General features: G+C 50.9%; 1 long non-coding RNA gene across 1 annotated transcript in view; it reads right to left on the bottom strand.

The window, feature by feature from the left end:
* The window catches only part of LOC137141739 (uncharacterized), a 43,358-nt gene extending 31,514 nt beyond the window's left edge, over positions 1–11,844 (bottom strand). Inside the window, exon 1 of the long non-coding RNA XR_010916720.1 lies at positions 11,739–11,844. This is a non-coding gene — a long non-coding RNA (uncharacterized lncRNA). The remainder of the gene's footprint in view (positions 1–11,738) is intronic.
* Between the last annotated feature and the right edge of the window lie 13,363 nt (positions 11,845–25,207).

Raw genomic sequence — 25,207 nt, 5'->3', positions numbered from 1 at the left:
AAGGCCTGGCCTCCTTCCCCTCTGCTGCGTAGAGCTGAAGAATTCAAAGACTAGCTAGTGAACTGGTGCATTAATTCAAAGGGTCTAACTCCCAGGTCCTTGGTTCCTGTGCTTCCAGCAGGAATGGAAGAAAGAGATTACAGCATTTTTAAGCCATTTTGGCACATCCTGTATTATGGGGCCATGCATGAGCCTTCCTGATCTTTGGTGTAAGATAGAGCAGCCACAGGGCTGCTCTAACTTACGTTTTGCTTCCCAGGGCCCTGCTGGGAGCAGAGAATAGCCAACATGCAGTGCACTGCAGCCACACCCTCCACACGGGAATGGGAGCAGGTCCAGTGTACAGCCAGCAAGAGGTAACCAGAGTCATTTCTGCCCACTTCCAGGCACTTTAATGCTACCAAAATAACATAAGCTGCACCTTGGTACTACTGAGAATCATCCCCATCACCTCCTGCAATCCCATCGTTCCCCTTAACATTCAGGCTCAAGCCTTGTGTTCTCCATAGAGAACGTATGGAAGCAGACTGAATAGCACTATCCTACATGCCTCTCATCCAGAAGGATCCCAAAGCATTTTATACACTGTATAACTTCTCACCAGATTTGCTTCACCCACCGGCCACTGAAATGCGGCCACATCTGGGGCAGAGCGTGATGGCTGTTTAACAATTTACAGCAACACCACACAAGAGTTTAAGGCAAGAAGCGAAGAATAGCAGGGGCAGGCAGAAAATCCCAAGGATTTGGCTTAGACACTGGGAGCCTGATTTTCAGAAGTGCTAAGTGCCCACTGAGTTCAACGGGCCGAGTAGATCATCAGCACCTGTGACATACAGGCAGCAGGGCTAACACTGACACTTGTCGGAAGTGCCTGGAGACCAAACCTTCACATCCTATCCAAAAGATGGCACCGGCAGCAACATACCAATCCTCCATGACACAATGTTGGCTGAGGTCCAGCTATATAGTCTGGCCATATTTTTACAGAGAAAAAAAGATTCACCTAACAGACCTATTTTGAAAAGACAACATCCCAGACGTAAATTCAAACACTCAGACTTGTCATAATGAAATACGCATCATCCATTTCAGCCCCAAAAGTCATTAAAAGGACTCCACATCAATGTTTCCAAGCAATCATCCTGGGAAGCATATACCCTTTTCGATTTAAATGTCAAAAGGATGGAGTGGAGCCAATCATCAATTTTTGACTGGAAGGAATCCCAACACCGCAGAAGGATTTTTTATTTTTTATGGTAGCTGTGATCAAGTTGTCTAGGAAGGTGCATTTTTATTTACGGATTTTGCAATGCTTGTTGCTTTGAATAGTGGTCAAGGCAGTCAGCACACATTTTTCTCTTTGTGACCTCCTCATTTACATTTCTATATAGAAATTGCCCTACTGGATCTGAGCAGGGGATTCATAGTTCACAAGACCAGAAAAAACCATTCTAAACATCCAGTCTGACCTCCTGTACAACAGAGGCCACAGAACTGCCCTGAATTAATTCCCCTTTGAACTAGAGCAGATCTTTTAGGACAGTGGTCCCCAAACTTTTTACCCCATCCCCCTTTATTCTTTGTGCCCCCCAGTGCCTCCCCCCACAGCTGGGGGTGGGAGCAGGGCCAGTGGCTTTCCCGTTCTCAACCCCAGGGCTTTCCTACTTGGAGCTCCGGGTGGAGGGGACTCCTGTGCCACCCTGCAATGTTCCTCCACGTTCCCCTGAGGGGCTTGCCCCACACTTTGAAGACCTATTTTAGGAAAAGAATCACTCGATCACTGGCAATTTTTAAATCAAGAACACAGCAATTCAAGGCCCCATACTTTGGCTTCTAAAACTGCTGCTGGCTTCAAATTTCTGACCCCGTGCATCTACAGTGGGGAAGGCCATCAGGGCTGACTTGGACAAACCTTGTGTGTTTTCTGGTAACACAGGGGTGCCATCAAAGATCTGAGCCCCCTTTAACTAGATGTCAAACCAACACATGGCAAGTTCCTACCCCGAAGAGCTTAGTGTCTTCACAGAAGAGACAGATGAAAGGGGAGAGGGAGACAGAGCTGGAGTCTCACAACAGCTCAGTGGCAAAGTCATGAACAGAACCCAGCCCTCTTAAGTCCCAGTCTGCGTCCTCTCTAGGGCTACATAGCGCAGTATCCTGGCTGCTTCAGAGAAGGTGCACAATCCTCTGCAGCTATGGAATAACATTTCCTCCTAATGAGGACAGTTGGAATTCAACTGCACGGCACAGGAGGGGCTTAGACCCCTTCCAAAACTTTCGGTGTCTTAATCTGCACCACAAACAACTCTGGATAGTCTCCACATCCACGTAAAGGTCCCCTTGGTTTTCAGTTCCTTGTCAGTATCTTCCGGCAGTGAGTTCCACAGGTTAACCATGCAGCATACGCAAAACCAGATATTTCCCCCCTCCAAAAAAGTCCACATGAGACCGGGCCATGTAGAAGAATGGGAACCGCACACACCTGGTCTGCCTGGCGTGACCAACACAAGTCAGAGTCCAAAGGCCAGACCGTCATCACTATTGGAGCTTCTTTGCGCTAGTCAGTGGCTATTAAATCTCTGATCTAGCTGCATAAGGAAGGGGCATTTGCTTGACAGACTTGCAGGGAAGAACATCACTTACTGAGGCAACAGCACCTCCGACCCTGCTGGGGTCTTGCAGCTGCCTGGGGGCCATGGGAGTCCCAGCCACTTACTGAATAGGCTCAACCCTGCTTACCTGACCCAAGGTGAGACAGCTGAGGGAAGCGCCGCGTAGGAAAAGAGACCCACTACAAGCAAATCCAGCAGGATTCTCGGGACGCTCCCGCTGACAGACACTGGCCCGATTGCTAGAGCCAGCGAGTGGTTGAAATGCAGCCTCAGCGGCTACCCTGGCCGTATCTTTTTGAGCCAACTTCATCTCTGCGCCCCCCCAGAGTTCTGCTCAGATCGGACTGGGGAGTCAGCGACTCAGTAACACGGGACCGTGGAACTGCAGGTGAGAACCCAGCTACGTTCACCCAGTGCATTGCCATGGGCCAGCACCAGAGCTCAGCCCCACTGCGCTAGGGCTGTCCGTACACATGATGAGAGACCGGCCCTGCCTTGAAGCGCTTAAGGGCTAAGGCCCTGACTAACAAACAGTGCGTGCATGGCAAGCCGGGGTGTAAATCTACCTCACCCCAGCCTGCCACATGCTAACTGGCTGTACGGACCCTGCAACCTCCCGTGGGAGCTTTGATCGATTGCATTTGAAACGGGAGTAGGTCAATGCACAACGGGAACATTAGTGCACTGGAGATTTATACCCCGGCTTGCCACGCACTACCTCTTCATCTGGACAGGCCCTGGAAAGGCCAGACAAGGAGAATCAATTGCGCTATGCCCTGTTTTGCAGGTGCGGAGAATAAAATCCCGATCTCAAATTGTAGTCCACTGTCTCAGTCACCCGGCCACCCTTCCTCCAGCTGACGCAGTTTCGTTAAAGACACCGTACTGCTGTAAGCTTCTTACTTTTCTACAGGCATCTCCCCTCCCCTCCATGATTTGTGACTCAGCAGATTGAGAAGGAGACAGGCTTTTGCTGAAATGTAGTGAATTAAAGCACATCTCCTCCTCCCTCCCCATCAGCCCCCCACAAAAGAATTCCATTCATTGATTAAGGCACATTCTCTAATTATGCCACCTTCCATCAGGCTTAGGGATACAACTGCTGCCGCTTGTGCCTTAAGAGACTCGTCTCATGAGAGGTGTTAGGGCCAACCCTGCTCAGCTCGGCTGCGTGTCCCCTCACCTCCTGCCAACAAGAACGCTTCTTCTTTTAAAATTCAGAGCTGTGAAGCGATGCCAGGCTAACAGCCCCGAAGACCAAATGCCTCTGATTATCCACAGGCCAGGAGGCAGCAGGGCATGCTTCCCCCACATTGCCCCACCTCAACATTGGTTCTGGAGAGAGCCCGTCCAAGGTGAGCCATCCCTGCTGAGACGTCTCCAAGAAGAGCGCCAGCTACTGACAAGTTTCGGTCGGCTCTCCTCCTCCTGCCTGGGAGGTCGGGGGTGGTAGTGGCTGCGTGGCCTGCTCTTGCCAGCTGCCGTGCGGTGTGTGCTACAGAACGAGCGGGCCCAGGAGTTGTTGGCGCCTCTCGCTCCACAGCGCACGGAGCACTGGGGCATGTAGCCACCGCGCCAACCCCATCGGCGGGGAGGGGTGGCACTGACTCAGGTTCGGTGGAAGGGTCAGGCTTAAAAATTGGGCCCAAAACAGACCTCTAGTTACTAGCCCCATTTCACAGAGCAATTCAGCAGCTTGCCCAAGGCAGCGCTGAGTTTAGAACTGAATCATCCTGGACCAAATTGTCGAGAAGGACTAGTGATTTTAGCGGCCTCCAAAGTGTCTCCACTCAGGCCCCCAAAATGAAGGGGCCTGGTTTTCAGCCGGCGCCCAGCGCTGCTTGAGAAGCGAGTCCTTCCGTGGGATCTCAGCTTCTGCATCCAACTTGTGCTCGAGCTAATTAAACACAGGAAGGGGCAGCATTCGCGAGAGCTGTTGTAGCGAAGGGCTGCGTTGCTGAAGCACGGATGAAAAATTAGAACTGAAGTGCCCACTCCCTCAAAGTTCGAGAGCGCTCGTGCGCTGATTAGTGGGAATCAAAGGCAGGTGCAGAGTTTCCCCTCCGGCTTAACCTGACTTGGCTCAGCCGGCTGTGGGTTTGAAGAGCCTCAGCTCTCAGACTGGAATCCGCACGCAGGGGAAAGAACCGAACGTCGCCTTTGAAGCCGCTTCCCACGTAGCTTGTAGCAGCAGCTGCTCAGCCGGGGCTAGCGTGCCATAAAAACATGAGCCACGCATGGACATTGTGCCACTGACTGCAGTTCCCCTGTGTGCACGCTTGGGTGGCCAGCCCACACTGCTATTTCTAGCATGAGTCTGTCTCCTCGGGCTGGGAATCACACCGCCCGGCTGCAGTGTAGACAAAAGGAGCAGCACCTCCGGGGTCGGTCTCACACACAAGCCACAAGGAGGGGAAAAGCTACCGAGGGGCCACAAGATTTGGAGGTGGATGAACAGTAAGACTACTTGCAAGAGGACTAATCTGAATGGTTCTGCCTGGTTTGAGAGATCTTCGCAGCCTGGAGACAGCGAGAGATTTGGAGCCTTCCCTGTAGCCTCCAAAACAAGCAGCCAAAACCTCCTTCCCTGGGCCTACCATCCAGCCAGCCACCCCGACCACCCAGCTGGGTTCAAAGCCCCTGTGACACTTTGGACGTACAAAGCTGCACTGTGTGGATATTTTGAAACCAACTGCTGCAGAGAATCCTCACCCAGAAAGCCACGGTAAAGAGGAAAAGCAAAGGGGGAGAAGGAAGCAGGTCGCAGCCAAGCTGTGTCTCAGCTCCCGGCAAGCAGCACCCCTTCCTGGCAGCTCACTAGGCTGGTTGCGAGGGGCGTCCACCCTTCTGCTGCTCTACATCCCCAGGAGTTTCAAGCTCACGGAGCGTGAACGGAGTCTGGCCGTTGCCTCCAGTCTCAGGGTCCTTGGCACGCTCAGGGCAGACGTGCCATCTGGCTCTCTCCTCTGAGCAGCAGAACCCAGTGTCCAGCCCCCTAACCCCAATGGGCGACCCTTCAGGACCTCCTGTATGTAAAGACACCCCTCTCCCAGAACTTCGCTTCTGCTTTAACTGTCTCAGGGGCACGCCGCGGCTGAGAACCAGGCACCACGCACACTTTGCTCAGCCTAACACTTTTATCCTGAGTCATGTAAAGCACAGGAGAATACAGGTCATACGAAAACAAACAACTAAAATCACAACGTTCCTCATTTTCTCTCTCCTTTCCCTTGTGAGACCAGGGCATCCATCTGGGTCCAGGAAGGCAGGGCATCCTTGGCGAGTGGTCTCCCTCATGGGCAGGGAGAAAACAGAAGCCCCGGGGTCAGTTTAAACTCAGCCTTTATATACCAAAAGCCCTTTCTTTGTCTGTTGGTCTCCGAAAACCCAGTTTGGACTGGTATATGAATGCCTCCCCAGGGGATGATACTGCTCTGGGGTTGTTTGAAGTTTCAGCAACTTGCCTTAATCACACGCCCCCCTTCCCCCCAAATCAGTTTTTGGTTCCTGGAGGAGCTGTGCTGGAGTATTTTTATGGGGTGGAGGGCCTTTGTGTGCCTCAGTTTCCTCCATATGTTGCATGGCTATCCAGAGGGGGGAAAAGGATTAAGTTTGCTCTCAGGGCAGGCTAAGGGACATAGGTGTGTGTCAGCTCCCTGTCTGGGTGGAATGAAGAGGCGTTAAGGAAGGAACTGATAGAAATCGACCCAGATCAACAAAGAGGCCAGAGACAATGTAAGCTCCAACAACTCATGGATTTCCCCACCTCCTTGCAGGGAAGCTGAGCAAAGAGTTCAGCTTGGTTGAGAACAAGAGATGTGCAAGATGGGAGGATAAGTAGGAGGTTTGGAAGAAGCTTAAGAGTTCCGACTGGACAAGAATGAACTGGACTTTAACCTTCGTTTCTCTGTGCTGACTTAAGGACTTCCTGGGCTGTGTTCCCCTGGATGAAAAAACCCGACTGTTTTGAAAATACTGCGTGAGTATCAGTGCAAACATTGGGTGGTGAAGTGCATTTAATCCCCGAAGAGTGGGCAAGTCTCTACCAGGGAATCAGTCTCAATTGGACTCACTGATCAGAGCCCACAGCATGAAGCAGGAGTGCGGGAGCCCAGTCTCGGGAGTTGGTGAGGCAGCCACGTGGCCTACCCTGAAGGAAGAGGATCCCTGGGGTCTGGCACATCAAAGGGGTTCCTCTAGCTTGGGGCATAGCTCCGACGTTGTGGATGTGTGGATCCCCTGCCCTCTGAGTGGCATACAAATCCTGGCCCACAATGATAGATCAACCATTAATAAACTTAATATAATCTGTTCCCAAAGATACTGCAGCCACATGCAGTATCTGTCACACACGGTACTTGTAAATGCTGAGCCGCTTGAGGAGATATAAACATGCCATTGCTGCCACATTCCACAGCTGGGCAAGAAAAACGGAACTTCTGTCCGAGGAGAAATGCTGCTCTTTCAACATCTGTTTTCATGCTGAATCCTGACTCTATCCCTGAGCTGCTGTAAGACTTGGTCAAGTCACTTGTCCTCTCTGGGCCTCCGTTGCCCCTCCCATCCAGTGCAGGCAGGGACAGTTTTCTACTATGTGCATATACAGCACCCAGCACAGTGAGGACAATCTCGGCTGGGCTCTCTAGACTGTCATAATACAAATAATGAAACTTAACAAGGACTTATTGTCTACTCTACCTCCCTACATTCCCTGTGGTGCTTCAGTGGGTGCATCCCATTCACTTGCCATCCTAAACTGCCAGGTATTGTCATGCTTCTTGCCCTTGTACAATACCTGCCACAGCCCACCCCAGAGGTGGCTGCATCGAATGGCAGGCAAAGCAATGGGATATAACTGTCTTCAGCACAACAGCTTGCAATTCTGGAAGGCTCTCAGAATGCACGAAAGGTGCTCCATAAATACAGTAAATAGTAAAGATGAGGATTCATGTACTACATACCCCTGCGTTCAGTTATGCTGTGTTTGTGTTTCCAAAAATCCCAGCAACCAATGCCCGTTAGGCATCTTCCATTCGGAATGAATTAATATATTTCACCCTGACAGAACTCATCTTCTGTTAATATTTTAGATGGCATCTGCACAGGAGGAAGGGAGAAGCCAAAAATTTATCACACCCTCCCTTGATTTAATATTGAAATGGAGGATTCTCTATAACCTGAAGTCTTTAAACCATGATTTTAGGACTTCACTAACTCAGCCAGAGGTTATGGGTCTATTACGGGAGTTAGGTGGGTGAGTTTCTATTCCTTCCGACCTTAAAGTCTATGAAGATTTTAATAGGTGGCAGGGGGAACGGAGGAGGTCATGGTCTTTCAAGTTGTGAGTCTCTTTTCAGGCCATTACTCAAGCTCCCTGACACATAAAGCATTAGTATTAGTTAATGTTACTGCTCACAAAAAGCTGCAAATTTCCTTCTACGTTTCTTTATGCTGTGGGGGGTGGGTTGAGAAACTACAAAATTAAAACCTCATCTATGAACCCTGTTCAAATTTCTCTGCAGGGCTCAGATTAAAAAAAAGTCTTAGAGCAGAACCCAGCTCTCTGATTTTTTGAGTTCCAGGTCAGATCTCAAACCAGAAGGGACTTATTTTCTGGTTTGGATGCAGCCCAAGACAGACCCAGGCGGACTGGAACAGCTGGGAATGCACGAGGTCAGAGACCGCCCCACAAATTTCTGCGACCGGCGAATCAGAACCCAAGTGCTGATGGAATACAGATTCAAAGTCCCCAGCTTGGGTTTCTACTTGCTACTGTGTCAGTTACGTTTCACACACATCCACTCCCTCCTCCCCTGAATTTCACTTGGCCTTTCAGATACATTTAAACTTGATCTATTCCAGGCAGAACTCTAACCCAATTGTTATTGCTTATGTGGCCAAGCACAAAAGGCAAACCCTGTCCCTTCAGCCTAAATAAAAGGTGCCTTAGACTGAGGGAAACAGCAGCAAGAATGGGGAGAGGGGAACAAAGGAAAACCTCTGCAAAAGACAGCACAGTGGGTATGTCTCCTTTGTCAGACGTTGCAGCAGCTCTGCGTAAGAACTGAGCTGTGCAACTAGGGAAGAAGAGTTCTTAGCAAGGTGGAGGCGCGAGGCTCAGAAAGCAAGAGGCATTGCCGTGTCCGAGCTACTAACGTAGGTGTTGTTATTCATGAAGTGCCAGGGAAGGGGTGTCACAGGTCCAGTTCCGTGCCCGATCCATGGAGGATGTGAGTCTGTTACAAGGCCACCGAAGGGGGCGGCTCTTTCACTCAAGCTGTGGCAGCTCATGCGGTTAGCTCTGGAGAACCCCGGTTCAGGCCCCCGTCTGTGGGCCCTGACAGCAGCTGTTACATGGACAGCACGCATAGCCTGGGAGAAGACTCCAAGGCAGACATGGGCCCAAATGCGGAGTGGTGTTCAGGACAGCTCGTAGGGAAGGAGGCTGGGCAAAGGTGATTTCTGACACCTCTAAACTTCCCTTTATCCTAGAGCTTGCTGGGAACGTGGGGAGAAGCCAAAGGGCAGTTCCCAATAGCTGAGACTAGCTAGAGTGCAGAAGCATCCCGGCTGCACCCCCTTCTCCTGCCACACCCTCTGCATAGGGGGGAAGGGGAGACAGAGCTACTGCATTAGGGGCCAGCTTCTGAACTCTGTTACAGGCCATTGTCAAGGAGGTTGCATCGGGGATAAATCAGGGGAGAATTTGGCCCAAGCCCTATGCCAGCTGGGGAAACACCCCTCATACAAGGGGAAATCCCAGACAGCTAGACCAAGAGACAGCACTGTAGGCCAGATGCTGGCTATCCCCAGGTATATTCGTCATCCACACATACCTGTCTGTCAACCTCTGCTACTTCTAAACAGCCTCGCCCTTTGCTGCAGCATGCCATCTCAGAGAGAAATTCTGCCCATGCCCTCGCCCCTCTGCACCTTAGAAGCCGGAGAGCGCAGGTGGTGTCAATCACGGCAGGATCTGGCTGTCAGCAGAGGAACAACTCATGCCTCTAAGGAGTGCCTGCAGCCACACCCATTCCTCCAACAGGCAGCTCCTGCAGTCATTGGGGAGGGGGGGTGATCAGCACTGCATTTTGTTCCCACTGATTTGCTGGGGGGCTCTCTTTTTTCCCCTGACATCTCCCCTCCTATAGTCCAGCAGTTTGATCAACGTTACATCGTTTATCTCCCCTCCTCATGCTCCGGACTGCTCTTTCTCCTGATGGGGGATGGGATAGACCCATGTGAAGAGATTGGGATTTAAAAAATATGCACATGATGCTAATTTATTCCAGGATTCTGCATAGTCTAATGGTGTCCCTGGGGCAAGTTTTGCCTTCGCACGGGAATATATTGATAACCTGTCTTTCCAAGCCAGCCTTCTCTGTGTTTTCACACCCCCGCTCTCTGCTTATTGCTTTATCTCCACCACTGTTCCTTAGAGGCCCTTTGCTGTCAGTTGCTTTGTTTGCAAGATATGTGGCATCTCTAGCTCAGCTGTTGTGTGCCTTAGTTACAGCCTTGTTTATGATCCCCCCCCACAGACACACACACCCTGGAATTTCAAGTGACTCCGTTGCAATAAATCCTTCTCCGCTGAGGCTTAGCTAGGACAAAGGAACCATCCCCCCTAAGAAATACACCTGCAGGCTCAGTTCTGCTCTCACAGAGCTGGGTTGTAGGCCCATTGCCCCTAGAGGGAGCATCATTTACTCTTGAGGGAAGAATCAGACCAAGCATGTGTTGCATAAGTCCCAACAGGGAGAGAGAGAGATGCAAGCTGGATTCAGATTCCAAACGTTCTTTCTAGATTGAGCTGACCCAACTCCCAAGAAGGACCATTTGCAAAACTGAGGCCCAGATCCAAGTGGGGGTTTCAAGCACCTCCAAAATTCTGTGCGGTTCTGATCCCAGCCTTTGGTTCAGACCCACCTACAATCCCAGGGCAAAAAATGGCGGGGGAGGGGAATAGTAGCACTGCATGTGCGAGCTAGTTGACTGGCAACTTTGGAGATGTGGTCCCAAATCCCACCTTAAGCCACCTTAAGGCATTTGCTGGAGGGCAGTTTGTGCAACTCATCTCTGGGTGACTGTGCTTAGCAGAGACCCAGCAGTGACATGGTAAGGGGCACTGCAGATCTCACCTACATGGAGGTGCAGCTGTGGGGTGAGTTCACAAAATGCCTCCTGCTTGTTCTTGTCCGTACTGCCAATCCTGGCTCATAAGAAGGCTGCCAGGGCTCAGCAGGTCAGGACAGCATCATTTCTGACTGATCCAGTAAGGCAACCACTGGATTGCCCAGTAAGAGAAGGAGCCTTATTTAAACACACCCAAGTAGGGGAAGCGCTTAGTGATTTTCATCCCTAGCCCGCAAAGCACTTTACAAAAGGAGATCAGTGTCATTCTCCTCAGAGGGAGACACGGAGCATGGAAGTGATTCATCCAGGGTCACCCAGCAGGCTAGTGGCAGAACTGAGCTGAAATCTTCTGCCATGACTTATTCCACCCCACATTCAAGCTAACGCTGGGCTAGAATTCACAAGCCTTTGGTTTGCTTTTGTTTCCTGTGAATGTCTCATTTTCTTATCCCAGGATTCTGCTTTTCCATATTCTGACTGGGAGCACCAAAAAACAGGGGACAGGGGTGGGACTGTTACCAGGGCAGATGGGTCAGGAAATTGCAGCCTTCTCATTAGAGTCTCTGCTCCATTTTGCAGCCCCAAGGGGTTCAGAGACACTCCCAATAAGGAGCTGAATCTCCAGAGAAAGCTGGTCCTGTGGTTACAAGTCCTATTGGGGTTAAGGAGATCTACAGTCAGTTCCCACCTTTGCCACAGGCTTCTTGGGTGACCTTGGGCAAGTCACTTAGGCCCAGAACCCCAAAGGCAGCAAACTCAATGAGAATTGGGCATCCACAACTCTTTGAGAACCTGGGCCTTAGAGTCTGATTGGGAGAATGGCTGAGCAGCTGCAGCACCTATTGACTTCCCTCGGAGGTAAGGGGGCCAACATCTGTGAATAATAACCCTTCCTATCAGGAGCCTGACAAGGGTAGTCAGGACCAAGGGTCAGAAGAGGACCAAACCTGAGGCTGGGAATAGCAGAGGAGCTCGTAGTCAAGTTACCAAAGAATCAGAGTCCAGGACAGGTTTCAGGGTCCAGGCCAAGAGGTGAAGCTGAGGCCAGGCATTCACAGACAGCCATGGTGATAACAGCTGCAGGGAATCCACAGTGCTGACTGGACACTCCTGGCAAACCCTCCTTGGGCTTATATAGGGCAGGGAGCCAATCAGGCACCGTGAAGTTGCTGTCTGTCAGACCTGTTGAGGCAGGACTTCCTGTGGGCTGTGTCCACAGCAGGTCATAGGTAGTGGCATGCAAGGGAGTTACAGTTACACCTGGGTGGTGCTGGGGAGGTGTTTGTGGGTTGGTACTGCTGTAGGTCCAGGTTTGAGTCCCCCTGGCCCTTATACCCTCCTTTCTCTTGTCTATTTAGACAGTAAGCTCCTTGGGCCAGGACACTCTTTCACTACATGCATGTACAGCGCCTGGCGCAATGGGCATCCACATTTCATTTAGGCCTTTGGGCACTATTGCAATAAGAACAATGCAAATAACTGGATGTTTATCTCAACCGCAGACTCTTCTGAGATTCCTCGAGCCTTCCTCCAGACCCAAGAATGAATGAGTGAAGCAATGGCTCAAAGGAGGCGTGCATCCAGGAGTGCGCTCAAGGCAGTGGATGGGCTGTGAGCTGAGCTATGAGGGAGAGCCCCATTTGAAATCTCATCTTGCCCTTTGTTATTGCTCGCAGCAGAAATTCATGTCCACTTGTGATTAATACTCTGCTGGAACTGAGTTACATGTAATTAAACTCTTCACGTATTGTTCTCTGTACAAAGTCATCTCAATGTTTTATTCATTTTCAACAAGCCACTATATTCCTTAATTGCAGATTATCAAGCCACACACATTTTACAAATATAAATAATTGCCTTGGAGGCTTATTAACGACTGCAGCATGCTAATGAGCGACAAATCCCGAGGTGCACTTCACCAGGGAAAAACAGAGAATGTCAGATTTTTCAAGGGTCCTAAAGGGCCACTTGTGGCAGAAGGGTGCTTTCTCCCTGATAGAGATGAGTCAGAACTGGAACCCAGGGTCCACACGGCCCTGAACTTTGGGCAAAGTTGAAATTTGAACCCAGATTTAGGTTTGAAGCTTGAAGAAAAAAATTAAAAGGCCACATCTTTGGTACCTGTATAGCGCATAGTGCCAAAGAGAGGAAATGACAGACTGGAGACAGAAAGAGAATGATAGAGAAAGTGGTAGACAGATTAGAGAAAAACAGAAGGTGAAAGCATGATAAATAGATGAGAGAGAGAAAGAGAGAGAGACAGAATGATAGATTAGGAAAAGAGAAACAGAGTGGCAGACTAAAGGGGCAGGATAAAAGCCAGATCGATTGCATTAAATTGCATTAGACAGCTCATTCTTTATAATAGGTAAGACCAAAGCTTTGGAGCCAAAGACTCCTGAATGTTGAGGTGTTCAGACCAAGTCCAGATCTGGGGTTTGCCTGGCTGTGCACCTGAAGTATTTGCTAAAAGCAAAGGAGTTTTTTTAAGGACAGATTCTTCCCCTGTGGCTACTCTGACACACACAGATCATGGCAGGATAAGTGGTACCTTGTGGAAAGCACAACGGGGGTTTTGCAAAATTGAGATCTGTCTTACACTCCTCACAACGAAACTTTATTTGTCCGTTTCTTTCATTTCATGCCAGGAGATCTGAACTGCCAGTGATTACTTTTTTCCACTGCCAAAGAAGGGTCCGATCATTCTTTTAGCAAAACCTCCACAATTCACATTTTCACCCATGCTTATTAATTAAGCCCTTTCATCTGACTCTCTGGCATGCTGGTGTGATAGGCCCAACCGATCCATTGAGAGGCTTGTTAACAAAGCTGAGACCTCCTCGCCCCAGGCCCACTCCTGCATGCCCTTCGGAGTATTCTCCCCCTGGTGCAATCATATCGGAGAGGCAGGGGTGTGTATGTGCGAAGCAGAGGCAATAGCATCCTGTTGCTGTTTACTCTCACCTCAAAAGCTGCCCCACGCCGCAAGGGAAGAGCAGAACACAGCTGTACTTTACACCCAAGCACGCCGCTCAGTGCAATGTCAAGGTCACCGCGACCTTGCCTCTCACGGACTCTCAGATCTCACAGCTTTTAAATAAAGCCACTGCAGAGAGTTCAGTGGGCCCAGAAGTTAGGCAAGCAGTAAACACGCAACTCATTTTCGCCATTGTTATGCTGTGTTCTAAAGGCGTCCAGCAGCCAGCTCTCTGCTCCGGCTGGGAATGGGACCGTGGATCATAGCAGCAGGAAGTGTTGGATTCCAGGACGATAACAATAAAAGGCCCAATCCCACTTTGACTGGGGCCGATGGGAGTTTTGCCATCCTTAGCCGTGGCAGCAAAAATACCTTGCCAACTTCATCAGTGGCTTGGTTTTGGACCCAATCCTGCGAGGTGCTGCGCAACCTCAGCTCCCACTGATTTCACTGGGAATCCAAGGGGCTCAGCACCTGACAGGACTGGGCTCCTAGGGCCTGATCCAAAGCCCCCTCAATTCAAGGGGAGTCTCCCAACAGAGTTCAAGAAGCCCGAGAGCAGCAAGGCACAGCTGGGGCAGGCGGCTCTGCAGATCCAGGACTCGCAGCCCAGCCACTCATTCTGTACTGAAAGCATCTGAACGGAGCACCTGGGCCATGATCGTGGCCCATGAAAGTCAGTGGCACTTTTGCCATTGACTGCAATGGGGGTGGGATCAAGCTCTTAAAAAGCAAGGCCTGGAAATAATACAGGACCCGCTGTCCCGTACTGCCAGGGCCCTGAGGACGTAAGTGCATTGTGGTTCACTTCCAACCCGCTCCGAGGAGAGCGTGCATTCTGAATAGCCACGGGCTACGCTGAGCCAGCATCCGAGGGGTTATGGAGTGCAGGGCACAGAACCGCTTGCTTTTCTCTGCCCCCTTCAGGAACTGAAACTATTTCGTCACCTCCACCCCATTTTCCTTCAGCCTGCCATGCGGCCTTACACCACTGGTCCCCGTCCGCATTTGGATTAACCCACCGCGGGTCAGTGCCTCAGCCGGTATAACGTCATCCATGTCCACACCTTCCTACCGGCCTTCATAATCCAAGCCAGAAGGATGTGGCTCTGTGCAGTAGATGAGGGAACTTTGCCCAGCAAGCATCATGAACGGTATTGACGTCAATTCATGGCAGCTGGAGGCTTGGCCCTGCCGTCTAAGGAGCTGCCGCTGGAGATTTGAAATGGGGGTTTGAAGCTGCTTGAAAACAGGTGTTGTATCACTTGGTGATAATAGCAGAGACCAGGCTGGGGTCAAGGCTCATTAGAGGCAAATGGCACCGCAGTCATGCAGTAATTAGAGATCTCCAAGGCCATTTATCCTAATTAGACCAGTAAAACCACAACAGCTGAGCTCCGTAAATGCAACTCTCTCATCACGCCAGGCTGCTGGGAAATGATCATCAGGAGCCATATTTTAGCTGTCTGCAGTGTAGCTGTAGCCATGCTGGACCCAGGATATTAGAGAGACAAGGTGGGGGAGGTCATAGCTTTTATTGGACCGGCTTCTGTTGGCGAGAGAGACACAAGCGCTGTGTAGGTGTGAAAGATCGTCTCTCTCGCCAACAGAAGTCGGTCCAGTAAAAGCTATGACCTCCCCCACCTCGTCTCTGTAATTTTTAACTGAGCACATGAAGTGACCCCTTGGGTCCTGATCCTGCCCCCTACGCTATTTACTACACCCAGGCATGATTTTAACTCCTGGAAACAGCCATTGACCATGTCCACACCTTCCGACTGGCCTTCATAATCCAAGCCAGAAGGACATGGCTCTCTGTAGTAGATGAGGGAACTTTGCCCAGCAAGCATCATCGAGACCTCAAGGGGACCAGCTAGGTCCTGAGAATACTCCTGGCTTCTCTTTTCTTCGGTGGCAGCCCCAAGGCTTAGCCTGGGCTGTAACCTACCTAGCCAAAATACTTATAGTGCCAACATCACCATGGGATCTGAGTACGTCACCTTCTTTAGTGTTATTTATCCTCATGACACCCCTGCAAGGCAGGGTCATGCTACTATCCCTATGGTACAGATGGGGAACTGAGGCCCAGAGAGGCTATGTGATTTGCCCAAGGTCACCCAGGGAGTCTGTGGCAGAGGAAGGACTTGAAGCCTAGCCAGCTAATGCCCAAACCACTGGACCATCCTAGATTCGTATCGATTAAGGCCAGAAGGGACCACTGGTATCTTCTTGTCTGTTCTCCTGTCTAACGTTGGTGACAGAACCTCACGCAAGCGATTCTTCCATCCAGCCCAATAGTGTCTGGTTGAACTACAGCATCTCATTTAGAGCGAGAGAAAGAGAGACATCCAGCCTTCATTTAAAGACTCCAGCTGGCGGAGAAGCCGCCATCTCCCCTGGCAAGCTGTTCCAGTGGTTAATCTCCCTTTCCATTAAAAACGTATGTCTTACTTCCAGTTTGAATCACTCCAACTTCAGCTCCCGGCCACTGGCTCTGGCTATGCCTTTGTCCGCTGGATTCAAGAGCCCTCTGCTATCAGATATCTCCTTGCTGGGTAGGTGTTTCTAGACCATGACCAAGCTACCTCTTGAATAAGCTACATAGTTTGAGCTCCTTTAATGCAGTGTAAGATATGTTCTCCACAACTCACCCTTCCCGTTCATTCAGTAACATTGTGAGTCCATTGCCTCTTCACCTACCTGCCCTCTTCAAAGTGACACAGGGGCTGATTTGCACAGGCGGCTGCCTGTTATCATCTCTTTTCAATAGGCACATCATTAGTTTCTCTGGCATGGTTCAGACTTGGGCATGTAGCCCTGGCTTGGCTGTGCTACATGGACATGAATGAGCCAAGCGAGTGGAAACACGGCCACGGCCGATCCTAGTAGTCAGAGGGACTTTCTAGGACAACTGGCCATTTGGGAGCGTCTCCTTCAGGACTGCAGAGTTCGCCCCAATGTCTTGGGGCTTCATGTTTTGGCATCTGGGAATCATGGCTCACTCCTTAGCTTAGCCACTTATTCATCTCCACATCCAGCTCCAACGCTCTACTCTCAGGAGAGGTTTTTGGCCATCATTTTTCAGTTTTTAGCCAAACATTTTCAGGTTTTTGTTGCCAAAAACCACACAGGCAATAAAACCCCAATCAACCGGGGGATCTGGGGATGTTTTTCACAATCCCCCACCTCAAACTTTGTCAAAATTGGGGCATTTCCTTGGGAAAATGTCTATTTTGTTGGAAAAAACATTTTTTCATTGGAAAAATCATTTCCGGCAAAAAATGTTGACCATCTCTAGTTCCAAAGTAGACATGAACAAAGCATGTTCGGAGCCGGCTTTGGGCGCTATTTCTGAAGAGACGCTGAGTACTGTTTAGCGTTGGGTATATCTGTAGTTAAAAGATGCCCAACATCTGTTGACCCGCACTTATTGTCAGCAGCAGATGGGTGAGAAACAGAAATGATTGCAGTTCAATTCCTTTCCCAATGAGCCCGGTAAAATGCCAAAAAGGCTGGAAGAGGAGAGAGAAGCGGAGATTAAAGCTAGCTGGTGTCAGAGACCTGGAGGTGGGTGATTGTGCCCAGTGGTTGGAGCAGGAGTCAGGTCCAGTGGTTAGCACAGGAGTTGATAGCCAGGAATAGGAGCCCCAAGTCAGAGCCTGCCCACTAGGAATCAGAGGTCAGGAACTGGAGCCAAGGGTCAGAGCCAAAGTGAGGAGTCAGAGCTGGGTTACCTGCAGTGAGACAACCCGGGAGCAGGGCTGGGAACAATCTGGCACAGCGGATCTCGGAGCTGTGGGCAAATGCTGTGAGCAGCCCCTGAACCGCTGCTGCCGCTGGGCTTAAGAGATGTCTGCTGACTCTTCCAAACAAGCCGGTGGCTTCGCCAGTCAGGCAGCCTCTAACAGGCATGAGGGAGCCCAGGGAGCGGTTCTCCTGCGAGCTCTGCTTCCCGGCCGGGAGAAGCCAGTGAGCAGATCCTCAGCAGATGTCGACCGGCAGAGCTCGATTTACCACGGCTGAGACCTGCCCCTGTGTTCCACAAAGCTCCAACCTCTTGAGCTGAGGATTGCACTTCTCCACTGACCCGCTGAATTAATGTCGGGTTGTTGTTAACCTCCTCGCTCTCGCCCTGGTTCTCCAGCACTGAAGCTGTTTCCAGGCAGCAACAGTCTCGGCCGGTTGTTGCACGAGGTGCTTTTTCCCCAGTCTTGCCTGACTAGCATTGTAATGGCTTTGATCTGCCGTAACCCGAAAAGCTTCTGCGTTGCTCTCAACTAGTTGTCACCGAGGGCCCTGGGTGCATGCTGCATGGCCTGAAATACATGCAGAGCTCTAATTCTCACAGGTCTCTTGCTCATTCCCAACAGACTACATCCCTGATCCGGATCCCACTGAACGAAAGGGAAAGACACTTATTGAATTGAGCGGGCTTGAGACCAGACCGCTAGCATGCAAGGCCACCTGCGGTTAGCTGTGTCAGTCTCTATTACCGGCACTTCCTCTCCTAAATTGTTGCTTGGGATAAAGGAGCCTGGAAAGGTTGATCTTTTCTGTTTCTTTTTCAGCTTTTAAGATTCTGTCTTCCCTGTTTTTTCTGGAGGTTGCATTTCATGGATGTAGATAACTCTACCGTTTCTCTACTCAGCCATCGAATCGTCCAGCAAACACAGAGTAGACAAGACCTGAATTCATTATGCAGAAAAAAAGTCTTTTTTTTTTTTTTTTTTAAATCCGTTTCAGGCCTTCTGACATTATAGGTCACCTATAAGCAGCTGCCACCTCCAGCCCCAGAGGTGGCTGCTGACTAGACGCTGATGACTGAGGTGTGGTTTGATTGCTCCACCCAGGTCTGAGAGCAGAGGCGCTGGAACAATGTGTATAGGGGGATGCTGAGAGCCATTGAACCAAACTGTAAGCCTTGTATATGATGGAAACCACTTCAAACCAAAGGGTGTGGCAGCACCCCTAGTTCTAGCACCTATGTCTGAGAGAGAGGGGCATGACCCTTTGATCAGGGGTGTATTGGGGTCAAAGACAGGGAGGACGTGCAGGGAAACAGTCAGAGCTTAGGCAGAGGTTTACATTCATTAATTATTGAATGAGTAAGAAACAAAGTCAGGAAGGGGTTAAATCTGACTTTATACAGAGTGTGTGGACTTTAGCTGAAGCAGGGTGGGCATGCTACCTGCTCAGAGGGTTTGTCACAAGGAAAGGAGCTAGCTGCATGTCAAACCTGATTCGCTATTGGTAGCAATGATTTTTGTCTAAAACACGGTTCTCAGCGCCCACGTTTACTGGCGGCGTTGTGGCCATGCAGGCTGGAAGTCCGCTCTACTGCCTCAGTGAGGGGAGTGTTGGGCCAACGGAGTGAAAAAAACACCCAGGTAGCCCACCAGTGAGTGGGGATCCAAGCTAGCAGAGATCATGAGGGTAATGAATTTGGCATTCTCAGCTGAGTCCTTTCAGGGCATCACAAAATCCCCACACAACTTAACACAATGAGCAGCATGAGCCTGGCAGAGACCAAGGGTTAGAACAGCAGGAGATGCTGGGGCGTCAAAGCTGAGGGACACTAGAGGTGCTGGAGGGGAGGTCCATGAGAGAGGAATAACAAGTCAGGACTGAGATGTCCATGGCGCAGCCTAGCCCTGCAATAACCGGGACTGCTGCAGGGACATCTGAGGATGCTTAATGTGTGCCAGAGCTGAACCCCAGCCCTTCGAGGCTTGGCAGTTCATCGCCCCGGCACCTCTGGGCTTGCTGCATCAATTATGAATATAAAAAAATTGCTTGAGCCCCGGCACCTCTTTCATTGTAAATGAAACACTGTCTGTGGGGCGCACAGGCCTGGCAGATCAGGGGATCTGCAGGGCAGGACTGCGGGACATTGGCAGAGCCAGGGGCAGTGATCCAGGTCAGGCTTCAAAGAGGCCAGTGTCATGGGGGGAGGCTTGCGTATGGCCTGCCTGAAACCTGCTGGCACTGTCAGACTCTCCTGGTCCCACAAGCAATAAATTGGAGCCCTCAAAACCAAACGACATGTGCTCCTCCCGCGTCGTCAATTAGCAATGAAGCAGCCCTGGGAGAAGGCGAGCGTGAGGAAACATCGGAACAGCCGCTGAGCAAGCTCTGACTCCCTGAGCACGACTCATCGAGCAAAAAGCCATCGCCCTCCGCTCTTTTGAGAGCTCCGGAAGGGAAGAAAGGACGTTTGAAATGAAAGGCGAGATAAAAGGGGGGTCTATAAAGCAGGGAGTTCAAAGCCAAGCCTAGCCAGTAGAGAGGGGCCCTAAAAAATTACTTTCTTCAGGATGTATTGCCAGGCCGCGCGGCTGCTCATTCGGTGCCATCTGAACGGGACGTATGCTGACAGCCTGCTCTGAAATACGGATTTCATAAGGGAGAGCCAGCAATGGAGTCCTTCCAATTTTAATTAAAAGTATTTTATCTCAGCGCCTGTGATGGATGCTTTTCAGACTGCAATTAAATATAGATCCGTGTCTGGCATCTGCAAAAAGCAATGGCTGACTCTGGTGGTAGGCCTTGGAGCCAGCAGAAGGTCACTGCTTTAAGAATCGCAAAGAAAGATAGGCCAGAAATGTGTAGGTAGTTTCCATGGCTAGCATTGGGATAAGCCAGGCTACTGAACGCTCCTGGCACTGGTATATAACAGCTAGAGGCACAACTCACTTCATGCACCACCCCACCTCTGGGATGGAACTCAGCATCTGTCTGACAGCCCACAGCAACACAACACAGCAGTTGAGGAAATGCAGAAAGCAACCTATCTAACTGAAACTGCAGGGCGCACTTATCACTGGTGCCCTGGTTAATTTGGGTGACCCCTCTGCTCTTGCACAGATTGCCGTGCAGTAATTAATAATCACAATTAGTTAAACTCTCCAGTGAAAGATGGCCCCTTCCAACAGCATAGCCTCACTTGCCGTGTTGGTTGAGTCGTGACTCGGAGGTGAGAGTCATCAACATCACTTCTCAACCTGGCTTTTCCTGCCCCACTCCAGATCAGACCCAGCCCTCCTTAGCTTGCCAAATCAGAAGAGACATCATAGGCCAGGGCGGCAGGACTACAGAGAGCAGACTGGCTGGTGCCTCCCACTAGCTCAACCTCCCTCCTGCTCACCTAGTGAAGCTGGTGGCCGGAGTTGATAAGGAGCGCTGGTCATGCATCTCTTACGAAGTGGGGTGGGTTGCATACCCAGAAGGCTGGATCTGGCTGACTTCAATGGGGCTATGCCAGTTTACTCCAGCAGTAGACGCTGGGCAGAGAGTCCACCCAGGACCGTTTGTGTCCAGGATCCGTAGCTTCCCTGACGTGCGGGGTATGGAACAGAGCATGGCATTAGATCTCCTGGCAATTGCAAGGCAAACCGAAGTCAGGAATAGCTCCTGGGAGCTAGCCAAAAGCTGTACCACCATGTCACCCCTACATCCCACGGCCCGCTCGGGCAGTCAAAGGAGTTGCTATGCTGTGGGCACAAAAAGGCAAGTCTCTGGCTCTCCCCTATGTGCTGTGCTAGCCTGCAAAGCCCACAGTGGCCAGGAGAGCTCCCTCTGAACTAGCCTTCTGGAAAGTAACCAGAACAGGCCTGCGCTTACTGCCAGCTACAATGCCCCAACTCATCTCCAGTTCTGCCTAAGGTCTCCCTGCCTTATAGCAAATATCCTGTGCCTGAAGGGCGTGGCATCTTCCCCCCTTCCGGGTCCCGGCAGAAGTAGTGCTAGATCTGAACAAAATTCCACCTGCTCCCAGATCTGACCCCTCACTGGAGCAGAAATGACCCCTCCCCCTTATAACATCCCCCCACAGCCAAACAGCCCTGAGCTGGAGCGGGAGGTAGTTAGCACCCCTCTGATTTCTATGGCTGTGCCCATCCCCAAGCAGCAGCCGCTGCATCTGTCTCTCTGCATAACTGGGCTCAATTCACCCCTGCGTGGGGTGAGGGCAGGGTGTCTTTGCACAGCCGGCTCTTCCCCTTCGCTTTTACATTGAAGTGGGGAACTCCAGAGTAGCGCCTCACACAGAAGAGGCCCGGGGGATGGTCACTTTGGCCTCGCCCCATCCACATCACCCCATCCAGATCACCAGCAGAGCAGGAGCCATGGGCATCTTGGGCCACAACCCACTTCCCAGCACAGGAAGGCTGACCTGGACTGAGCCCATTCCACCCCGTCCTCCTCCGCCCGCTCAGCTGATCTCTCCCACTAGCCCCAGGCACCTGGCTCCGTTGAAGCAAATGGGAGTTTTGCTCCTGACGTCAGTGGAGCCAGGATTCCACCCCCAGGATGCCGCAGGAAGCAATCACTGCAGAGCAGCGAGGGCTTGGAGGCTCAGATCCCGAGCCAGGGCTCCCACTAGGTCGAGCTTTGAAGCCAGCTGGAGAGGGTGATCAGGAGGGGTCAGGTGGTTCAGCCTCAGAGGAGTTCTTGGTAAACAGATTAAATGCAACCAGATGCAACTGGGGGCCTTGTTCTGCTTCCTCCCCCGCCCCAGGCCTGATGGATTTGAGCATGTCCCACCACACTCAGTGACCATTAGCTATATCCTGCCAGGGTGGGGGTGGGGGGAACAGGGTCGAGGAGATGAGTCAGGGGAAATAACATCGGGAACCAAGAGAGGACGAAAAGCGGGATGAAAAAGAGTGAATGGGAGAAAGAAAATTAAAGGAAGAAAAAGCAAGAGAAGGAGCAGGATAGAGAGATGACAGAAGGGGACACCCAGGAGACAGAGCGGCAGAGTAACAGAGGGCGGGAGAGCAGCGTGGGGAGTTCAGCTGGTGTCTCTAGCATGCCCATTCTGGGCCCAATGGGCCCAGTTCCCAGCATAGAGCTAGGAGCTCAGAGTCCCAGCTCAGGGCAGCCCTTGCAAAACCGCCCAGCATTCAGGTTCTGAATCGTCCAAACTACCCTCTGGGGGGTCACAGGACTTGCTGGAGCTCCCAGCCCTCCTGATCGGTAATCGACACCCCAGGGTATTACCCATTGGTAATCGACACCAATGCTCAAACACCTCCTTGGCCCAGCCCTGCTGCAGCCAGTGTAGTTACACCAAGAAGGAAGCTGGCTCAATGGCTCCCTCCCCTCCCCCAACGGTGACTGAGGTTTTGAAAAACTTGGTTTCTCTGCTAACGGGCAGCCTGGGCTCTGTACTGGGGATGGGAACGCTCGGCTGACCCCAGAAGGGGCTTGATACAGCCAGCCCAGAAATTGTTTCCATAGCTCTTACGTAGATTGTAAGATCTTTGGGGCAGGGACCATCTTTTTGTCCTGGGTTTGTCCAGCACCTAACACATGGGGCTACGAGGTGCTACCACGATACACATAATAAATAACAACATATTCCTTAGCCCTATTCTCCCTCCCCAACTCGGCTCCTTCATTCCCAGTCCCTCTGACTTCTGTATAAACACCAGGCCTGCAGTGGGTTGTTACCTGTGGCATGTTACAGATGGTGCCTGCCCTGTCTCAGGGTTCACCTAGCACTAGCGTTTTGAGCTAATTGATTGCCAGTTAATGCGAGGTGGCTGAAGGCAGACAGATAATCAGTCTGAAGGAGACAGATGAATCAATTAACAGGCCATGCTGGGGAAGGATTATTATTGATCATTACTTACATGTGGGGCCATACGGCACATGGTGCTTTGCTCGATGCAAGAGCTGGGGTGACAAAGAGGGTGTTATCATTGTTCAGCACTGTGGAGCTTAGGAGGGACGGATTGTGGGTGAATACATTAAAGACTGTGGGCTCTCAGATACTGCAGTGATGGGGAATGGATAAGTACCTAAGAGAGAGTAGGAGACAGCCAACACTAAACAACAGGGCAAGAATGCAGCAAGGAAGATAGGAGTTTTTGTAAAGGGACCACTCAGTGCACAAGAAACACACTACTTATGGTACTGCCGACTGACACTGAGAATCCGCTGCCTTATTTGACACCACAAAGCGTGGGGGGAAACACGCACTAACTAAACAGGAAGAAAGGGAAGGGTGGAGAATGTCTCCAACCCATAATACGCTGAGTAACCCAGTTAACCCCTTGACCACAGCCAACTCTTGCAATATATGAAGTTTTCCTTAAAGCCCCAGCTCCTGGAGTGCTCTGATTTCTCAGGTTTTTTTTATTTTAAAAAGCAAGTTTCTAGCCATTGTGGTTGCAAATAATAGCTGGGAAATGCTCACAAATCAGAAGGCAAAGCAAAGCAAAAAAAAAAAACCCCCAACAATTATGTAAAAAGTCACATCATTTTAAAGCCAATCTCATGTGTTTGGGGGGTGCCTGACTCATGATTTAGTAATGTTTAGGGCTGGCACCACTGGGAGGGATAGTTGCAGAAATAAGTGACAGGCGGAAGAAACAGTTCTGTGTCTGTACAGCACCTAGCACAGTGGGGTCCTGGTCCATGGCTGGGGTTTCTATGCAACATGCATAATAAATACAGTAGAACCTTGATTTTAGGCACACCAATTTTACCTACAACCAGGTACACAATCCGTTTTTCCTGATCGGGGCGGCGGAGGAAAATCACATAACAAAAGCCATGCTGATGAAGAAAATGTCGACATCCCTTCCCCTTCCAAACCCACCAGTGCACTGGAAAATGCTTTGCAGCAGTTCGAAGGACAAGAAGAAAGCGACCGGGTGCCCCAGACTGCAGAGTAGGCATCGCACCTAGTGTAAGTTTTAAGACGTTCCATTTTATGCACTTTTTGATTGTATGAACTCTTCAGTCCCCAGCTAGTTTGTACAACAAGGATCCTACTGTAATACCAACAATACAGCGGAAAGACGGGACGGATGGAAACACACAGATAGAGAGATTAGATAAGGGGTGTAGGTGGGGCTAGCTAGCTGGGTGTGCATGGGAACAGCTAGCTAGCTGTGTGTGCAAGTGGATAGCTAGCTAGATGTGTGACCTGGGAATGAATGAATAGATAGATAGATGGGTGTGCATGGGGATAACTAGCTAGCTGGGTGTGCATGGGGATAGCTAGCTAGCTGTGTGTGCATGGGAATGAATGAATGAATGGATAGACAGATGGGTGTGCATGGGGATAACTAGCTAGCTGTGTGACCTGGGAATGAATGAATATACAGACAGCCAGACAGACAGACAGCTAGCTAGCTAGCTGGGTGTGCATGGAAATGGATGGCTAGAGAGATAGATTTGTGGGCTGGGCACAGACGGATGGGTATGCACCGGGGATAGCTAGCCAGCGCGCTGTGTGCACCGGGGATGGATGGATGGATGGATGGATAGCCAGCTAGCTAGCAGAGTATACGGCTAGGTGCACGGGGACCACAGCAGAGAGACAGGCAGGCTGCTAGTGGAAAGCAACCCAGCCAGTCATACCAACCGCGCCAGCCTCTGCTCCCTTTCCCCCTGTCTGGGCGGAAGGGGTTGATGGTGGGGAAGCGTGGGGGGGTTGCAGGCGGGTGCAGAGGCCTCTCCCCCCCCC

The sequence above is a fragment of the Emydura macquarii genome, unplaced genomic scaffold (assembly GCF_026122565.2).
Source record: "Emydura macquarii macquarii isolate MOO-44397 ecotype Brisbane River unplaced genomic scaffold, CSIRO-AGI_Emac_v2 contig_3113, whole genome shotgun sequence".
In the NCBI taxonomy this organism is placed as follows: domain Eukaryota; kingdom Metazoa; phylum Chordata; order Testudines; family Chelidae; genus Emydura; species Emydura macquarii.
This window is presented reverse-complemented; position numbering and strand designations above follow the sequence as displayed.